This window comes from Mustela putorius, unplaced genomic scaffold (assembly GCF_011764305.1).
Source record: "Mustela putorius furo isolate JIRA1106 unplaced genomic scaffold, ASM1176430v1.1 tig00000095_pilon_pilon_pilon, whole genome shotgun sequence".
In the NCBI taxonomy this organism is placed as follows: domain Eukaryota; kingdom Metazoa; phylum Chordata; class Mammalia; order Carnivora; family Mustelidae; genus Mustela; species Mustela putorius.
Genome location: NW_025421280.1, coordinates 11,790,992 through 11,807,883, shown reverse-complemented (window position 1 = coordinate 11,807,883; position 16,892 = coordinate 11,790,992). Strand labels below are relative to the sequence as shown.

At 39.7% G+C, this 16,892-nt stretch overlaps 1 long non-coding RNA gene across 2 annotated transcripts; it reads left to right on the top strand.

Annotated features, from left to right (window-relative positions):
• Positions 1–572: 572 nt before the first annotated feature.
• On the top strand, positions 573–15,345 carry LOC123394407. 2 transcript variants are annotated; one of them, XR_006609135.1, is made up of 5 exons: positions 573–870; positions 1,035–1,181; positions 2,275–2,396; positions 2,520–2,748; positions 15,236–15,345. It is a non-coding gene; the product is annotated as an uncharacterized LOC123394407 (long non-coding RNA). The 2 variants fall into 2 exon arrangements; XR_006609134.1 differs by lacking the exon at positions 15,236–15,345 and adding an exon at positions 5,442–5,595.
• Positions 15,346–16,892: the final 1,547 nt, after the last annotated feature.

Genomic DNA, 16,892 nt, shown 5'->3' with positions numbered 1-16,892 from the left:
CCTCCTTCCTTTCACACTGGAAGGATCCCTAATAAACATCCTGCACTCCAAAATTCAGCTCGGCATCTGGTTTCTGGAGAACCCAACCTGAGACATATGCCGGCTGCTACTGCTACTGCTGCTGTTTATTATTATTATTATTATTATTATTATTATTATACCTAATGAAAACAAGAATAAATCTGCTTGCTTGTTCTCAATATGGTATTCTATAATGGTACTGAGACGAAAATTTTTCAATGTCATTGCTGGGACTTTTGAGCCCAATACTCTGTCTGTTGGTGTTCTCTCTCTCTCCCTCGTGAATGCAGATTCATTCATTTATCCTAAATCATGAGTGACTAAGTTGGGCCAGGCTAAATGCCGGGAATGAGAAGAATATAAGCAGCATTGCACAGACACTTCAATTGGCCTCAGCCAGGCACGAAGGTGAAGGTGGGACTTACTGTCCTCAGGAAGTGATCTTGCAAACGTATTGCTGTTTGCCCCTGAAGCAGGGGCTGTGATAAGGAATGGGAAGCAGGAGACAATCCAGGGGTTCCGGAATCCAGAGCACAGCAACAGCTAACTACTCTGCTGGCAGAAAGCGGAAAGTAACAGCTGGCCAAGATGGGTGTGTCTACTACCACATCCGTCCGTTTTCTCTCAGGCTTATCCACAGGTGACAGGGGAAACATGTGACTCCCTTCATACATGGAAGACTCTGGCTCCAACTATGGCCAAAGCTGATATAGAGGAACATGCAAATAGTCAAGAACATATGAACACAGTCAGGAAATGGGAACACTTCTAAGGTCCTTTTATTCCATCATTTCCTGAGCTGGCTAGATGCAAATCCCAGTGATGATGCCGGAGCTAAGAGACACAGGAGTAAGTAGAACAGTCTCTACCCTCAAGAAACTAAAGGTCTTTGAGTAGAGACGAAGACCTACACAGGCCAACCATATAGAAAGTAGAGGATTCTTATGAGTGCTTGGGTGCAAATACCACATATGCACAAATATAAAATAATTTTTTTCTCATTTATTCACCAGAAAGAAGAGATTTGCCTTATATCTGAGTCCTTACCCTGTCTCTCATTATAGGACATGCCCTTCCTGGGGTAGGCATGTCCTAATTTGGAGAATGAATTATTGAACCAAAACAGACTGCAACAATGCTGATTTGAGATAATTATGAAGGTCACCTGATATTGCTTTTGCTTTTTGTTTTTGTTTGTTAGTTTTGTGTGTGTGTGTTTGAGAGTGAAAGAGAAAGAGAGAGAGAGTGCAAGAGGGGTGGGTGGGGAGGGGAAAAGAGAGAAAAAGAGAGAGAAAGCACAGAACCCAACGCAGGACTAGATCTCGTGACCCTGAAACCATGACCTGAGTTGAAATAAGAGTCAGATGCCCAACTGACTAAGCTACCCAGCTGCCTCAATATTGTTTTTAAAAATAAATGAAAAAGAGATTTAAGATAGATGCAGAAAGTCTTCCTGAATGTATGACCGCACATATCCACAGGTCATATTATTTGTAAACAAACCTTTGAAAGACCATTTTAGAAAGCAATTCAGTACTTTCATGTCAGCAGGGCAGACACTTAGATAAACAACACCGCTGAATGAAACAAGTAAAAAGCTGGATTAAAAACATAAAAATGTCTATTTAAGTGCTTTGCTGGGCTAAGCTGGAAAGAAGGATTCTCCAGAGGCCAGGAAGAGAAAAGCATGGTTCCTGGGAGACATTCTATTGAGACTCAAGACCTTGAACTTTGACATTGACCAATGCTCAGAGGGGTGTCTGAGGCGTAGGGTTAGGGGTGTAGAGGGAAGCTGATTTGGTGTTCTCACATAAACTAGAAACCCAAACAGGTTGTACTCTCAGTGCACGGAGCAAGGAGAGATAAACCTTGTATACTGAAAGCAACCAGAATAAAACAGATCTGGATGAAGGCAGAGGAAAAAAAAAAAAATTCCCCTGAGAATTTGTAACTACAAGCCAGCCCTCACCTTGGTTTGCAACACAAATTCTACTGTGTGATCATAAAACACCTCCAGAATAAAATTTAATATAAAGGAGGGGGCACCTGGGTGCTCAGCTGATTGTGTCTGACTCTTGATTTCTGATCAGGTCATGATCTCTCTCTCTCTCTCAAATAGAAAAATAAATAAAATCTTTAAAAAAAAAATAAATAAATAATTTAATATAAAGGAGGATGTGATCATTTAAAGGCTGTGTCTTTTCATCCATAAAACTATAACAATTTAAAAACTTTCATCTCTTTATTACACAGGTACACTTAATTATCACATTTAAAAACACAGAAAAAAATTTAAAAAGAACAATTTTCAACAAACTCTATGTATTCTAGTGATTGAACAAGAAATTATAGAGTTTTAAGGAGAGCAACCAAAGGTAACTCTGAGAACAAAAGATTTGCAAGAAGCATACTACAAAGAAGACTTCTTCTATCTATTTGCTTAACTTTTTTTCTAACCTTTTCTTTTTCCTTTTTTTTTTTTTTTTCCTTTCTGTCAGAAAAAAGAAATACTAAGCTTGGGGAGACATTTTAGACAGAACAAAGTGATATGATGCTTCTTGTTAATTTGCTCAAGAAATGACAGCCAGTAGCTTTCCTTCATTATATCAATAGTGAAGCATACCAGGAATGATCTTAGACTTCCGCTGGACGCCATGAGACTTAAGCCAAGAAGATCTCAAAAGCCTTTACAAGACAAACTGGGAAGAGGAAAAGTATTAGATATTGGTAAGTATTCAAGCCACCAGGGAAAAGCATTATAAAAAGAATAATTATCTGACCTAACAACGTTTTCCTCTGGTTATCAACCTCACTCTTCTGGATGTTCAAATTTGTTTTATTTGATCAAAGGGAGCCAAAGAAGTCTGTAAAGCACATGATTTAAAGAGTCTCCAAATTTCATCCGAATTGATTTTTTCCTCTATTATATGATTTCCCCACCCTTTAACGCTCTTTTTTGAGGACATCCCTACTGCTATATAACCTCAAGTAATTCAAGCATCAGTTTGGCTGTTGATAGACAATGAGATGAAGCTAACACTCACCAATGTCTAAATTATTAGTAATAGCTCCTTAACGGGAACAGGGCTTGGTAGCCAGCCTGGAACTATTTTAAAACCCAAATCAAGATGTCTTAGCATGATCCCCTTCATAATATGAAAATAGATCTACATAGTACTTTATTAAACATACGGGTACTTCCTTAATAAATCAGAACTAATCTCATCTTTCTGATGGACTTCAAGGGAAAAGCTAGAACCCACCCTCTTCATTTATTTCTGAGGCAGCCCATAATAAATAGGTGGATGTTATTCTCGCACTAAAGTCGGACATTTAGCTGCACTCACCAAAAACTGGCAAAAAGGTTATATTGCGTTCCAACCTAGGGAGGAACAAAAGAGTGGGCCACGAAATAAAGAGTTACGTTTTGGAGAGAACCTTTGTTGGTTGTCACCCCTGTGTACCCTCTAAGCCTTGTTCCTTTTTAATAGGACCTCAGACTTCTCAGGCATAAGGTTTGTCTGCGATTAAATTCTCCCTAGAGTCCAAGGGTAGGCTCTGACTGGTTTTTGTCAACCAGTGTTTCCTTCTAGCCAGAGTGGATGGCTTTTTGGAGGAATTCTGAGAAAGAAGAATCCTCTCTTTTCTGTGGGAGCTCCTCCCAAAATTCTTTCTCTTGTCTGTTAAAACAGAAAAGTGTCACCCCTCTTCCTGATGCCAACGTTTGGTGTTCATAAAAGACACCAATCTTTCAATGAAACTGATGTTAGGGAAGACAGTATGGAGAAACAAAAAGAAAAGGCTCCTAGTGACATGGTTGAGCCTCTGGACCAATCTATACCTGAAACCTAACATCCCACTGCACATTGCAGTTAAATAAGCTGGTAACTTCCCTTATTATTTAAACTACTCTAAATGGATTATCTGCCACTTATAACCAAATGTTTATAAATAAAAGATACTTGTAACCTAGTTAGTTATGAATGGAGGCTGGAATGAAATTAGAAGATAAACGTCATTTAAAAATGATGTTTAAAAACATCATTTAAAAATTATCCAGATTATCAGAGAGTCACAGCTTAGACAGAGTAGGGCATCTTACTTGACAAGAAAATATAGGCTGGTGTTTAGTAAAGTTGAATCCATTACAATGAAAAAATTTTAACATTAACATGTAGAGAAGTCTATTATTGCTGATAGAGTGGCAGATTTTGTTAAAACACTTCAGTTCACCGTGGGAAACAGAGCTGAGGCTAATACCTCCGTCCATCCCTATGCATAGACTGTGAAGAAAAAAAGAGCCAGTGCATAATTTCCTCCATCGTCTCCATGGTAATTTGCAAACTCTCCATCACGAAATGTTTAATCTAAGAACACTATTTTTCTTTGCTTTGTTTTGTGTTTTAGTAGAAAGATGATACAGAAATATTCTTTGGACATCTCAGATAAAACAAAGACTTGGGGGGGGGTATTTCTTTTTTGTTGTTTGGCATTCTGGTTTTGTTTCTCTCTTGGTTTTTTTGTTTTGTTTTGTTTTGTTTTGTTTCCATTTTTCCGTTTTCCTATTAAACACTACTAAGTAGCAGCACATTTAGAAGTTTCCTTGGTGTGTTGTATGCTTCTCAGTTTGGCCATTATCCACCACCTTTCCCCTTCCCCCCACCATCCACGTGGCTACAAACTAGGCTCCTGGCAGCCTTGATTACTTAATAGGTCCCTGCCCACTGGATTCAGTTCATTGACCAAGGATGGATGTCTATTCTATGAAGCCAAGCATTTTCTTCTCTAAAAATGTCCATTTGGAACCAAGAGAGTGGCAAGTTAATTTGTTCCCTGAAGCTGGGATTGAGTGGCCATTCTTAACCATGGAGACTGGAAAGTTAAGAAACTGAGCCTGCAGTGACAGAGAATTCAAAAACCAACAGTGACAGAGTGCTTACTAAGTCACAGGCACTGTGATCTGCCCTTCACCCCCGTTACTGCTTCATGTCAGAACCACCTATGATAGCTGGTGATGGTGGTTCTTGTTCTGATAGTTATTTTATAGATGAGCACAATGAGGGGTTAAGTAAATTGTTCAAGAACAGAGGGCTCACATCAGAGCAAAGACTCCAACAATCTGTTTGACAATCTGTCTTCAGAGCATTTGCTCCAAATCTCCAAAGCCCATCCCCGCTGCCGTTCGGTGCCTAAGGTCGTCCCTCTTGGAAACCTGCAAAACTACCTGGTATTTCAGTCATAAAGTTTCCCTTTTCTTCTTAGTTTTAGTTGGTTTCTGTTCTTACAACCAAAAATGTCTTAAGGAGCACATTAGTGACAATCAGGAATCAACCTTTATAGCTCCCAGGAACTCAATAAGCAGTGAGTAGATAGATAAATAAGCAAACGAATGTCTCATTACCACAAAACTCTCTCTGCAGCGGGCTAATGGGCATCCTAATTCCTGGATAACTTCAGACTCGGATTCTCTGCGAAACGCCTCTCATTTGTGCCCTGTACACAGCAGATGCTCCATCCGTGGGCATTTTGGTAGTAGGTGGATAATTTCCTGGAAACAAAGCAAGTTCTTCGTGTTCTTGAGAGGTACCACAGACAATACCCTCCTCTGCAGTCTTGGCATTTCGAATGCCAGATGTAGGACTCGATCAGTAGTTAGAATCGGGGTGCGGGGGGTGGGGGTGGAATGGTGCACTGGGGTTGAATTTTTGAAAAACAAACTGTATCACTTATGGCAAGGTTAACTCAAGGCTGAGAAGTGAGTTTTGGAGTTAAGCAAATCTGAACTTGAAACCCCCACCCCCAACCAAACCTCTGTTGACTCTACCTCTAGTAGCTTTCACACTGGGAAATTTTCTTCATGTTTCTAAGTTTTATAAACTTTTAAAATACTACTTTGGGGATTGAAAAAGTATCCCAATACTAGGACAGAAAGAGAAATAACAGCCATATTTTCCTCAGAATTAATTGCCATTACAGCTTGGCTTATTTGCCTCTACCTTCTGTGTTTGTTGTAGGCTAATTAATTTAAGAAAAAAAAATCACACAACGCTGTTCTTAAAAATTATATGCGTTCAATATAAAGGATCCAAACAATGCAGAAAAATAAGAGGGAAGCTTGCTTTAATCATGCCAAATTCTCCCATCCAGGACTTCCTATTATAGATGTCAGGTGGCTATTATCACAGAATTTTTTCTAGGTATGTGCCGAGAGAAGGTCGTCTACTTAGGTAAACAAAGTGTTGGATAAATAGGTTAGATAGATGGGTAGAAAAGCTTTAGTAAAATCAGATATTTTAAAAATCAGATAGCTTTTTTAAAAAATCAGGTGGCTTTTACTAACGATTCACAGACCTGTACCCCTGGGCCTAATAATACATTATATGTTAATAAAAAAAAATTTTTAAAAATCAGGTAGCTTTTAAATAAAAGATTAAATTTAGTTTTATTTGACTATAATAGAAAAAAACCAAAGTATATCATTCTTGAATGCTTTAAGATCTAATTTTCTTATATTAAGACCCTCGAGTTTTAGCTGATGTATATACAAGTATCCCCAGCTCCCCCTTACATCCACATATCCTAAATTTCAGATCATCCCATGCTTGTTTGTTTGTCTTAATTGGGGTAAAATATCTATACCATAAAATTCATCATTTTAACCATTTTAAAGTCTACAATTCAGTATCATTTGGCACATTCAGTGTTTTACAAACACCACCTCTATCTAGTTCCAGAACATTCTTATCACCTCTGATGGAAATTAAACATGCACTCTCTCCTCCCTCCTTCCTCCCATCCCTGACAACCATTAGTCATCTTCCTGCCTCTATTAATTTGTCTATTATAGACATTTCATACAAATCAAATCCTAGACTATGTGGCCTTTTGTGTCTGGCTTCCTTCATTTAGCATAGTGTGTTTGAGGTTCATTGGTGTTATAACACGTATCAGCCCTTCACCCCTTCTGGTGGCTGAATACTGTTCCCCTATATTGCTATCCCACAGTTTGTTCATCCAGTTACCTGTGGAGGGACATTTGGGCTGTTTCCACATTTTGGTTATTGAGAGGAATGTTGATATGGATGTTCACGTACAAATTGTTATGGGGAGACCAGTTTTCAATTCCTTGGGGTACATACTTAAGAGCGGAATTGCTAGATCACGTGGTAATTCAGTTTTAATTTTTGGAGAAGGTACTGAACTGTCACTTTACATCCCTGTTTTAATTTTCATCACTCACTCCACATCTTTAAAGGATTCCTTTTGAAAGAGGTTAAAAAACCCTAAAGCCAGTTCCAATACCTTTCCAACCATATTCTGTCAGTTGCTTTCTATTTTACTTGAACAGCTCAGTCAGTCATTTAGGCAATTCTCACATAAATGCATAACCTAGAACCACTACCAATTGATCAAACAGGAAACAGAAATTAAACATTTTGTCCTCCTTTCTTTAAGACTCCACTCATCTCTTGTTGACTTAGGCCATCTTGCTAACTTGGAAAACCCTACTGGTTTCCCTAGTCTCTGATGGCTACTTGTTTGTGTTTTTTGGTTTGTTTGGTTTTTTTTTAAGATTTTATTTATTTGTTCATTTGAGTAAGAGAGAGAGAGCACAAGCAGGGGCAGCAGCAGAGGGAGAGGGAGAAGCAGGTTCCCCACTGAGCATGGACCCCAATGCAGGGCTGGATCCCAGGATCCCCAGATCATGACCCTAGCTGAAGGCAGACGCTTAACCTACTGAGCCATCCAGACACCCTGACTACTTAGGTTTAAGACCCAGGTCAGACCCATTCTCCATGATTGTTCCAGTTCCTATGAACTCCAAGAGCCAACTTATTGTCTGTGCCCCATAGTTTGTGCTTACCTTGTATTGCTTACTATTGTGACTTCTGTTTATATGTATACATATTCTCTCCAGGATAAAGGGTACAAAGAACACATGCTTGAATGGACAGAAAGTGGGTCATAGAAGTCAGAGCAGGGGGGCACCTGGGTGGCTCAGTGGGTTAAAGCCTCTGCCTTCAGCTCAGGTCATGGTCCCAGGGTCCTGGGATCAAGCCCCATGTCAGGCTCTCTGCTCAGTGGGGAGCCTGCTTCCCCCTCTCTCTCTGCCTGCTTCTCTCCCTGCCTGTGATCTCTGTCTGTCAAATAAATAAATAAAATCTTAAAAAAAAAAAAAAAAGTCAGAGCCGGCTTGAGTTCATGCTTTATTTAGCTGTGAACTCCAAGGTCTCCATTTCCCCTCCTGTGGAATGAGGGGCCGGAATTTGAGGGGTAGAACACAGATATCATAGGCTGGTCATGATGATTAGAGATAATGACTATAAAGCATATAGGAGGTCACTGGTAAATTGTAAAAATACAGTCTAATCATCATGGGTATCTTGTATCTCCCTGTGTCACTGACAAGCAAAGTACATAGTAGGCCTTCAGAAAATGTTAGCAAATTGTTGTTTTCATTCTGTCAGCTTTGGGTGAAATGTGAGCACCAGGCAGAACCTCTTCCTTTTTTGTTATTTGTTAGTATTCTGTGTGTATTCATTTTCCCATCTATTTACACTCACCTCTTCCCAAAAAAGTTGAGGGGGACATATTCTCTTGTCTAGATGGCTCCTTCCCCAAAAATCCCATCAAAATGGTCATGGACACAGGAAAGTGCCAGAAAGCCTACTTTACAGTCCTATCCCTAAGTAGATAATAATTCAATTGGACAAATATTAGCTCGCATTTACTAAGTGATCACTATGTGCCAGGCTCTGACTTTGCATTTTGCATTGTTCCCCCTGAAACCCTCACCCTAACCCTATGATTTGAGAGACACACAATTATCACTCTTCTCAGGTGAGGAAAACCGAGGCACAGGGAAGACACACAGCTTCTCAACAAGTGGCAGACATGGAATTTGAACATGCTGTCCAACTAATGCCAAGTCCATGCTCTTAAATCATACACTATATACTCTCCCTCTAGTCCTTGGCTGAACCTTCCAGAAGGAGCAAGTTTTAAATCACATAGAATTTCACTTTATTAAGCACCTACGAAAGTGAGTAAAAAAGCTTCTGAGAAACTGGTTTGAATCTATTAACAAGGAAAAGGTGAAATGAAATGCCATCAGCATTATTATACCCAACTCCTGAGTTTCACCAGAAGTTAGGTGACACAGGTCAAATCACATTATCCCCAAATAAATAACAAATAAGTAACAGCTTTCAGCCCCAACGTATTTTAACATTAATAAAACCTGTTATGATCATGTAGCCTTTCAATCATTAAACCAATGTTCCTGAAACACTACTCTGTGCTGGGCACTGTGCTGATTACATGATGCTTTTGAATGTTGAAAGAGGGTTTATTGCACACGTTTAACTGTTAGATGTGTTGTATGTTTCAGGAAGAACACTGAAGGTGCTTTGTCCTTCTGAATAGACCTGGTAATTAGCTACTAGAAATGAGGTTAAAGAGGAACTTGGGTTTGTGATAAAAGCCCTATTGGTTTCTCCATCAATATTACTATGATTTGAGTAATTCTTATCACTTTTCTAATGTGAAAATTAAATGTTGGCTAAGCCTAAGAATTTCAAGAGCTTAAAAAAAAAATAAAATCGGGGCACCTGGGTGGCTCAGTGGGTTAAAGCCTCTGCCTTCAGCTCAGGTCATGATCCCAGAGTCCTGGGATCGAGCCCCGCATTGGGCTCTCTGCTCCGCAGGGAGCCTGCTTCCTCCCCTCTCTCTCTCTCTGCCTGCCTCTCTGCCTACTTGTGATTTCTCTCTCTTTTAAATAAATAAATAAATAAATAGAATCAAGATGGAGCAATTCAAGCATGCTAGCAGAATGAGACCACACATCCTGCCCGTGTTTATACTCTTAGCTGTTGGAGGCAGAATAATGACGCACACCCACTCCCTCAAAGATGTCCTCATGCCAGTCCCTGGAACCTGGGAAAATGTTACCCTATGTGGCAATGGGGACTTTGCAGATGTGATTAAGTATCTTAAGAGGGAGAGATTGTCCTGGATTATTCAGGTGGCCCCAAAGTAATTAGAAGTGTCTTTACTAAGAGGGAGGCAGGCAGGACAAAAAGATAAATGAAAGAAACAGGTTGAGGTGTTACAGGGTCAAGGATGTATGTGACTTCTACAAACTGGAAAGGCAAGGAAACAGATTCTCCGTCCCCAGAGTCCTGGAAGGAATGCAGCCCAGTCAACACCTGGTTGTTAAGCCCACTGATGACGGGTCTCCAAAAAAGTATTGTTTTAGGCCACTGAACTTATGGTAATTTTTAGAGCAATAGTAATAAAGCGGCAGACAGAACTTTTTAAATCATAGGATGGTCAGATAGTAAATTACCTCTGAATATCAGATCTGACATCATTTAAAAAGAGAATGGGAGGTATCTTTTCCTACTATTCTTTTTTTTTTTTTAAGATTTTGTTTATTTATTTGACAGAGAGAGATCACAAGCAGACAGAGAGGCAGGCAGAGAGAGGGAGAGAGGGAAGCAGGCTCCCCGCTGAGCAGAGAGCCCGACGCGGAACTCGATCCCAGGACCCCAAGATCACGACCCGAGCCAAAGGCAGCGGCTTAACCCACTGAGCCACCCAGGTGCCCCTCCTACTATTCTTTTTAAAATCTCAAGGAAACTAAGCATATTCCCTTTATGGAAGGCAAAGGGAAAAAAAAAAGGAAGAATGGCACACCATGCAATCTGACCTTATGGAAAGGTCAGGCCATCTTTTATAAAAATGGAGAAAATGCAAATTCAAAGGACTGTTATAAGTGTAATCCACAGGAAATCTACACAAACCCATGCTATGTGATTCAGTTTCAACACAAAAATCACATTCAAAGAAATAACAACCAGAGAGAGAAAATCATGAGTCAGAGAATCTCGATTCAAACTTCCAAGAAAATTATAAAGGGGAACATTCATTCTTAATAATTCCTCGGGGCACCTGGGTGGCTCAGTCAGTGAAGCATCCGACCTTGATTTTGCTCAGGTCATGATCTCAGGGTCGAGATTGAGCCCCAAGTAGGGCTCCATACTGCTGAGTGTGGAGCCTGCTTGGGATTCTCTCTCTCCCTCTTCCCTGTCCCTCCCCCTTGCTCTCTAAAGTAAACTTATAAAAAAATAATAATTTCTCAAAATCCTTTTGGGGCTTCTCTCTTATTCTGTCTGTAGCAGTAGCATCCAACACTGTCTATAACATCCAGCTCTGTCACCTCCCTAGCCCTGCTTCTTCTCCCCTCCCAACCTCCACCATGAACATGTATATCTATGACTCTCAAGCAGGGGCTGCTAAACATCCTACAATGCATAGGCCAGCCCCCAAAACAAAGAACTTTTTGGCACTAAGTATCAAGGTGCCAGATATGTAGATGAACTGAGTCTCTCCATCTTCATTTTCATTTAGGAACACCTGAATCCTGTACAATAAAGGTAGCTCCTTGACTAAAGCATCAGCAAGTCTCCCTCTTTCTAAACCAGGGGAGGAAAACACTTGCAATGTCTCAACATTCAATATATTGTTTCATCTCCGTCCCATAAGATGATGTATACAAAGTGTCCTGTATGGCTGCAAAAACCATGGAAGCTAATGGGTGTTCAAAAACATATCGGTTCCCATCTCTTTTCCCAGAAGGGAATGAAGAATCCAATTTATTTGTAATATGGTATCCTCAAGATAATAACATCTCTGCCTACTGTCTCCTCCCACTGCAGAGCGGCCTCAAATTTTTGAATATTTAAATTATAGAAATTGTTCACCTGCTATAAGAGAGAGTAATGCATTCCCCAGGAGAATTGGGTTTTAGAAATAAGAACATCAGAAAAACGGCAAAGAGGATTATTGAAACCCAGTGTTCAGCTGTGGAATATTGAAAGTTCCAATTAATGTTTCAGTGTTTAAAATAAACAGATTTTTTTCTTTTTTTACTAAGTAGCATTCACAATGTGTAAGAAAGAAAATGACTTCTACCTGTTTTTCAAAAAGATCTCATTTTTATTATGATGACTATGAAGGCCCTTGCACTGAAATATAAACTATATATATTGAATATATAGACTTGAAATATTGAAAATCTTATATATATAACTTCAATTTATATATGTGCTTTTTGGAAACTGTGGTAAAATACCCAGATCATAAAAATTTACCACTTTAACCATCTTTTTTAATTATTATTATTTGAGAGAGAGAGAGAGAATGAGAGCAAGCATGAGAGCAGGATGGCAGAGAGAGAAGCAGATTCCCTGCTGAGCAGGGAGCCTGTTGCGGGACTTGATCCCCGGCCTCCAGGATCATGACCTGAGTGGAAGGCAGTCGCTCAACCAACTGAACCACCCAAGGGCCCCCCATTTTAACCATCTTTTTAAAGATTTTATGTATTCATTTTAGAGTGAGAGAGAGCACACGTGAGCAGGAGTTGGGTTGGGGGGCAGGCAGAGCTAGAGGGAGAGAAGCAGGCTTCCCACTGAGCAGGGAACCCGATGATACAATGAGGGGCTCGATCCCAGGACCCTGGGATCATGACCTGAGCCGAAGGCAGAGCTGTTAACCCACTGAGCCACCCAGCCGACCCCATTTTAACCACTTTCAAGTGCACAGTTCAATGGCATCAAGTATATGCCCACTGCTATGCAATCATCACCATCTCCAGAACTTTTTCCATCTTACAAAACTGAAACTCTACCTAAGAAAGAGTAACTCATTTCCCTTTCCCTCCAGCCCCTGGCAACCACCATTCTACTTTTTGTCTCTCTAAATCCGACTGCTCCAGGTACCTCATATAAATTGCATCATACAGTATTTGTCATTTTATGACTGGCTTATTTCATTTAGCATAATATCCTCAAGGTTCACCCACATTCTATCATGTGATAAGATTTCCTTCTTTTTGGGAACCCTCCTACACTGTTGGTGGGAATACAAGCTGGTGCAACCACTCTGGAAAACAACATGGAGGTTCCTCAAAATGTTGAAAATAGAACTACCCTATGACCCAGCAAATGCACTACTGGGTATTTACCCTAAAGATACAAACGTAGTGATCCAAAGGGGCACGTGCACCCGAATGTTTATAGCAGCAATGTCTACAATAGCCAAAACTATGGAAAGAACCTAGATGTCCATCAACAGATGAATGGATAAAGAAGAGGGTAGTATATATACACAATGGAATACTATGCAGCCATCAAAAGAAATGAAATCTTGCCATTTTACGATGACGTGGATGGAACTAGAGGGTACCATGCTTAGCGAAATAAGTCAAGCAGAGAAAGACAACTATCATATGATCTCCCTGATATGAGGAAGTGGAGATGCAACATGGGGGTATAGGGGGTAGGAGAAGAATAAATGAAACAAGATGGGATTGGGAGGGAGACAAACCATAAGTGACTCTTAATCTCACAAAACAAACTGAGGGTTGCTGGGGGGAGGGGGGGTTGGTGGGAAAAGGGGGTGGGGCTATGGACATTGGGGAGGGTATTGCTATGGTGAGTGCTGTGAAGTGTGTAAACCTGGTGATTCACAGACCTGTACCCCTGGGGATAAAAATATATGTTTATAAAAAATAAAAAAATTTTTAAAAATTTCACAATAAAAAAAATAAAAAATATAAAAAATAAATAAATAAAAGATTTCCTTCTTTTTAAAGACTGAACGATATGCCATTGTGCCTATATATAACATTTTGTTAAGCCATTCATTCATCCATGGACACTCTGGCTTGCACCTTTAGCCTATAAAAATAATGCTACAGTAGCCATGGGAATAGCATCTGTGTTTTTAATGCTCAAGTCATGGTGATTGAAGAACTCATGTTCTTTAATGTACATGAGATTTCTACATGTTTCACATGAAACTCATTTACTTCTGCTGGCCTCTGAAAACATTACAGTAAGTTGAGCTTTCTAAAGCAAAATTCAGTGAAACAACAACAAAAGATGACATGATTATAGTGAAGCCAAGATTATCTATACAGTTTTATAAGGGTTGAAGGCATGGTGCTCTGGTGTAAGCAACTCTGGGCAAGTAACTTAATGTTCCAATAATAGTTTTTATCATTTATGGAGTACTTACTAGGCACCAGATATTGTGATAAGCACTTGACCCATACTAACTCATGAAATGATCATAATGACACTATGAGAGGTATACCATTATTATTTCCATTTAGCATCTTAGTATCTAGCAGTTGAGCATATATACTAGAACCACATTGCCTAGTTTCAAATCCTAGCTTCTCTACCTACTAGCAATGGGGCTTTGGTCAAATTATTTAACTGTGAATTAATCTCCTTGTGAATAATAGTGATACTATCCACTTCACAGTACTGACATGAAGATTGAGAGGATGTACCTGAACTTTCATTTCAGGGCTTTTCATATGGTTAGTACTCCATAAATGTTACATGGTAATATTTGTATCTATTTCTTACTCAAAAAAATCCAGGTACATTTTTCCCCATTCTTGGGAGACAGAGTCATGTCTGGAGAGTAAGTACAGAATTTGCAACTAATGCTAATATTAAGCTAAGGTACACATAATTAAGAGATGCTATGATTCTTGGGGTCCGTAGGTGACTCAGTGGGTCAAGGGACTGACTTTGATTTCGCCTCAGGTCCTGATCTCGGAGTCCTGGGATAGAAGACCACATTGGACTCCAAGCTCAGTGTGGAGTCTGCTGGATTCTCTCCCTCTCCCTCCGACCCTCCCCCCAATCATGCACTCTCTCACTCTCTCTAAAATAAATAAAATCTTTAAAAAAAATGCTGTGATTCTTAAAGTTGAGGTTTGTATCAAGCACCAATCATCAAAGCTGTACCAATCCAATTTTTTGGACTGCTCTTTACCTTTGGGTCCAACCTAACAAGACTATGCTTAGGTCAGTTCTCTCAACTCTGTTCAATGGACAGGAAGCATCTGCCCACTATATGACAAGTGTGCAAGGTAAAAATCTTTGCACTGGATTTATTCTACTGAGTAAGCTGTTATTTGAAAAAAGCAAAACAAAACAAAAGCCTAATTCTTCCAATAAGAAATCCCTAAGTGGCTTCTGTACAGAGTTGACTTTGGTTAAATATATCTCCTGTTTCCTATCTCTTCACCATTATGAATGAAACAGCTAACAACTGAAGTTTTGTTCGTGCACAAAGTCCATGACAGATGGATTTGGCCCCTTTCTGACTTCTAGGTTTTTTTCATTTCTAGGCTTTTGTATGTGCCATTTCATCCACCTGACATATCCCTCCTTCCCAATGGAACTATCACCCTCCTTCAAGGCCCAGTTCAAATATTATATTCCTCCATGAAGTCTTGTCGTGTCTACCAATTGTAAGTTTCTTTTGCCCTTCATTTCAACAGTGTTAACTCAAGGGTGTCTGGGTGGCTCAGTCCATTAAGCCTCTGCCTTCAGCTCAGGTCATGGTCCCAGTGTCCTGGGATGGAGCACCACGTCAGGCTCCCTGTGTGGTGGGGAGTCTGCTTCTCCCTCTCCCTCTGCCCTTCCACATGTTTGTGTTCTGCCTGTCTGTCTGTCTCTCTTTCTCTCAAGTAAGTATAAAAAAAATTCATACATTTCCATTGATCCTTATCACATACTTCTTTGCTTTATTTGCATACATATGTCTAGGAACCTTATCTTTTTCACACCTGGAATCTTCATATCACTGAACACAGCATGTTACTGATGTCTAGCAAACATTGACTGGTTGGATGCTCCCTATAGACTACACCATAAACCTGTAGCTGCTACCTGTGAGATTGACTCTGATCATTTAAAGCCCATATCTTGTCTGTGACCCCCATAACCACCCTTGGAGTAGACAATGTTGGATCTATTTATCTGAACAGATTATCTGTTTTGCATTAACTTCACAATGTTTAAACACTCTGGGTCAGAAAGTGTGAGAATAGGAAACCCAGGAAGTCAAATAAGAGCATCTTTGTTTATTATAGAAGGAAAAAGCTACTTCTTATACTTGATTTGTTGCTGTCCTTGATGTCTTAGTGGAAAGAAAATCAGGCTTTGACTGGGGTGACTTCAGTGGTGTACTATGAAGTTTCCCAAAGATAAACAACCAAACAACAAACAATTTCAAAAGCCTTTATGAGTAATCTCAAAGGACACTAAACTGTACCAAATCTCATTGCAAACAAACAATTTTGGGTAGAAAAATTGTTGGAAATACACACACATGGACCAATACCAATTTGCAACTTCTGTGAAGAGAAAGTAGATGGCCTTTTGGATTTATCAAAGTTATTTATAAAACTCCAAAGGACTGTGGATTAAGAATAAAGTATTAGAGAACTGGCAAGATATAAAATCCATTGGCTGATGTTACTTGGAACTGAGGAGTTCACCTAAAATGTTGAAAAGCGTCCCTCTGTTTCACGTTGAAGAATTGAATGATACATATTCAGAATCATCAGAGCCAATACAAACAAAGATGAAAATTGGCAAGCAATATTTTCCATGAATAATTAATGTGGAATTGGCTAAAGGCAGATTCCAAGTAATTCCTTGATGTAAAACCGTACTCACTGAATTCTCTCCAGGGAAGTTCCCCATGTGTTAAATGGAAACCAGAGTCCCAAGATTCTAGACCTTGCTCTTGGAAAGAGAAAAAGCTGGCTACTTTTCTGATGCTATCACCAGAAACTCCTGTCCACATGCTGAGTGATTTACATGCCCGTCTTCCTTTTTTCTCAAATTAAAATCATATAAATACAAAATGGTCAATATTTTAAGCAATGCAAAACATATTACTGAAAACTTCTATGTTGTGTTAAGACAAAGGTGACTAAAGATGATGGGAGCAGCATGAAGAAGAGGCCAGAACCCCTCAGACTAACCAAAGCCCGC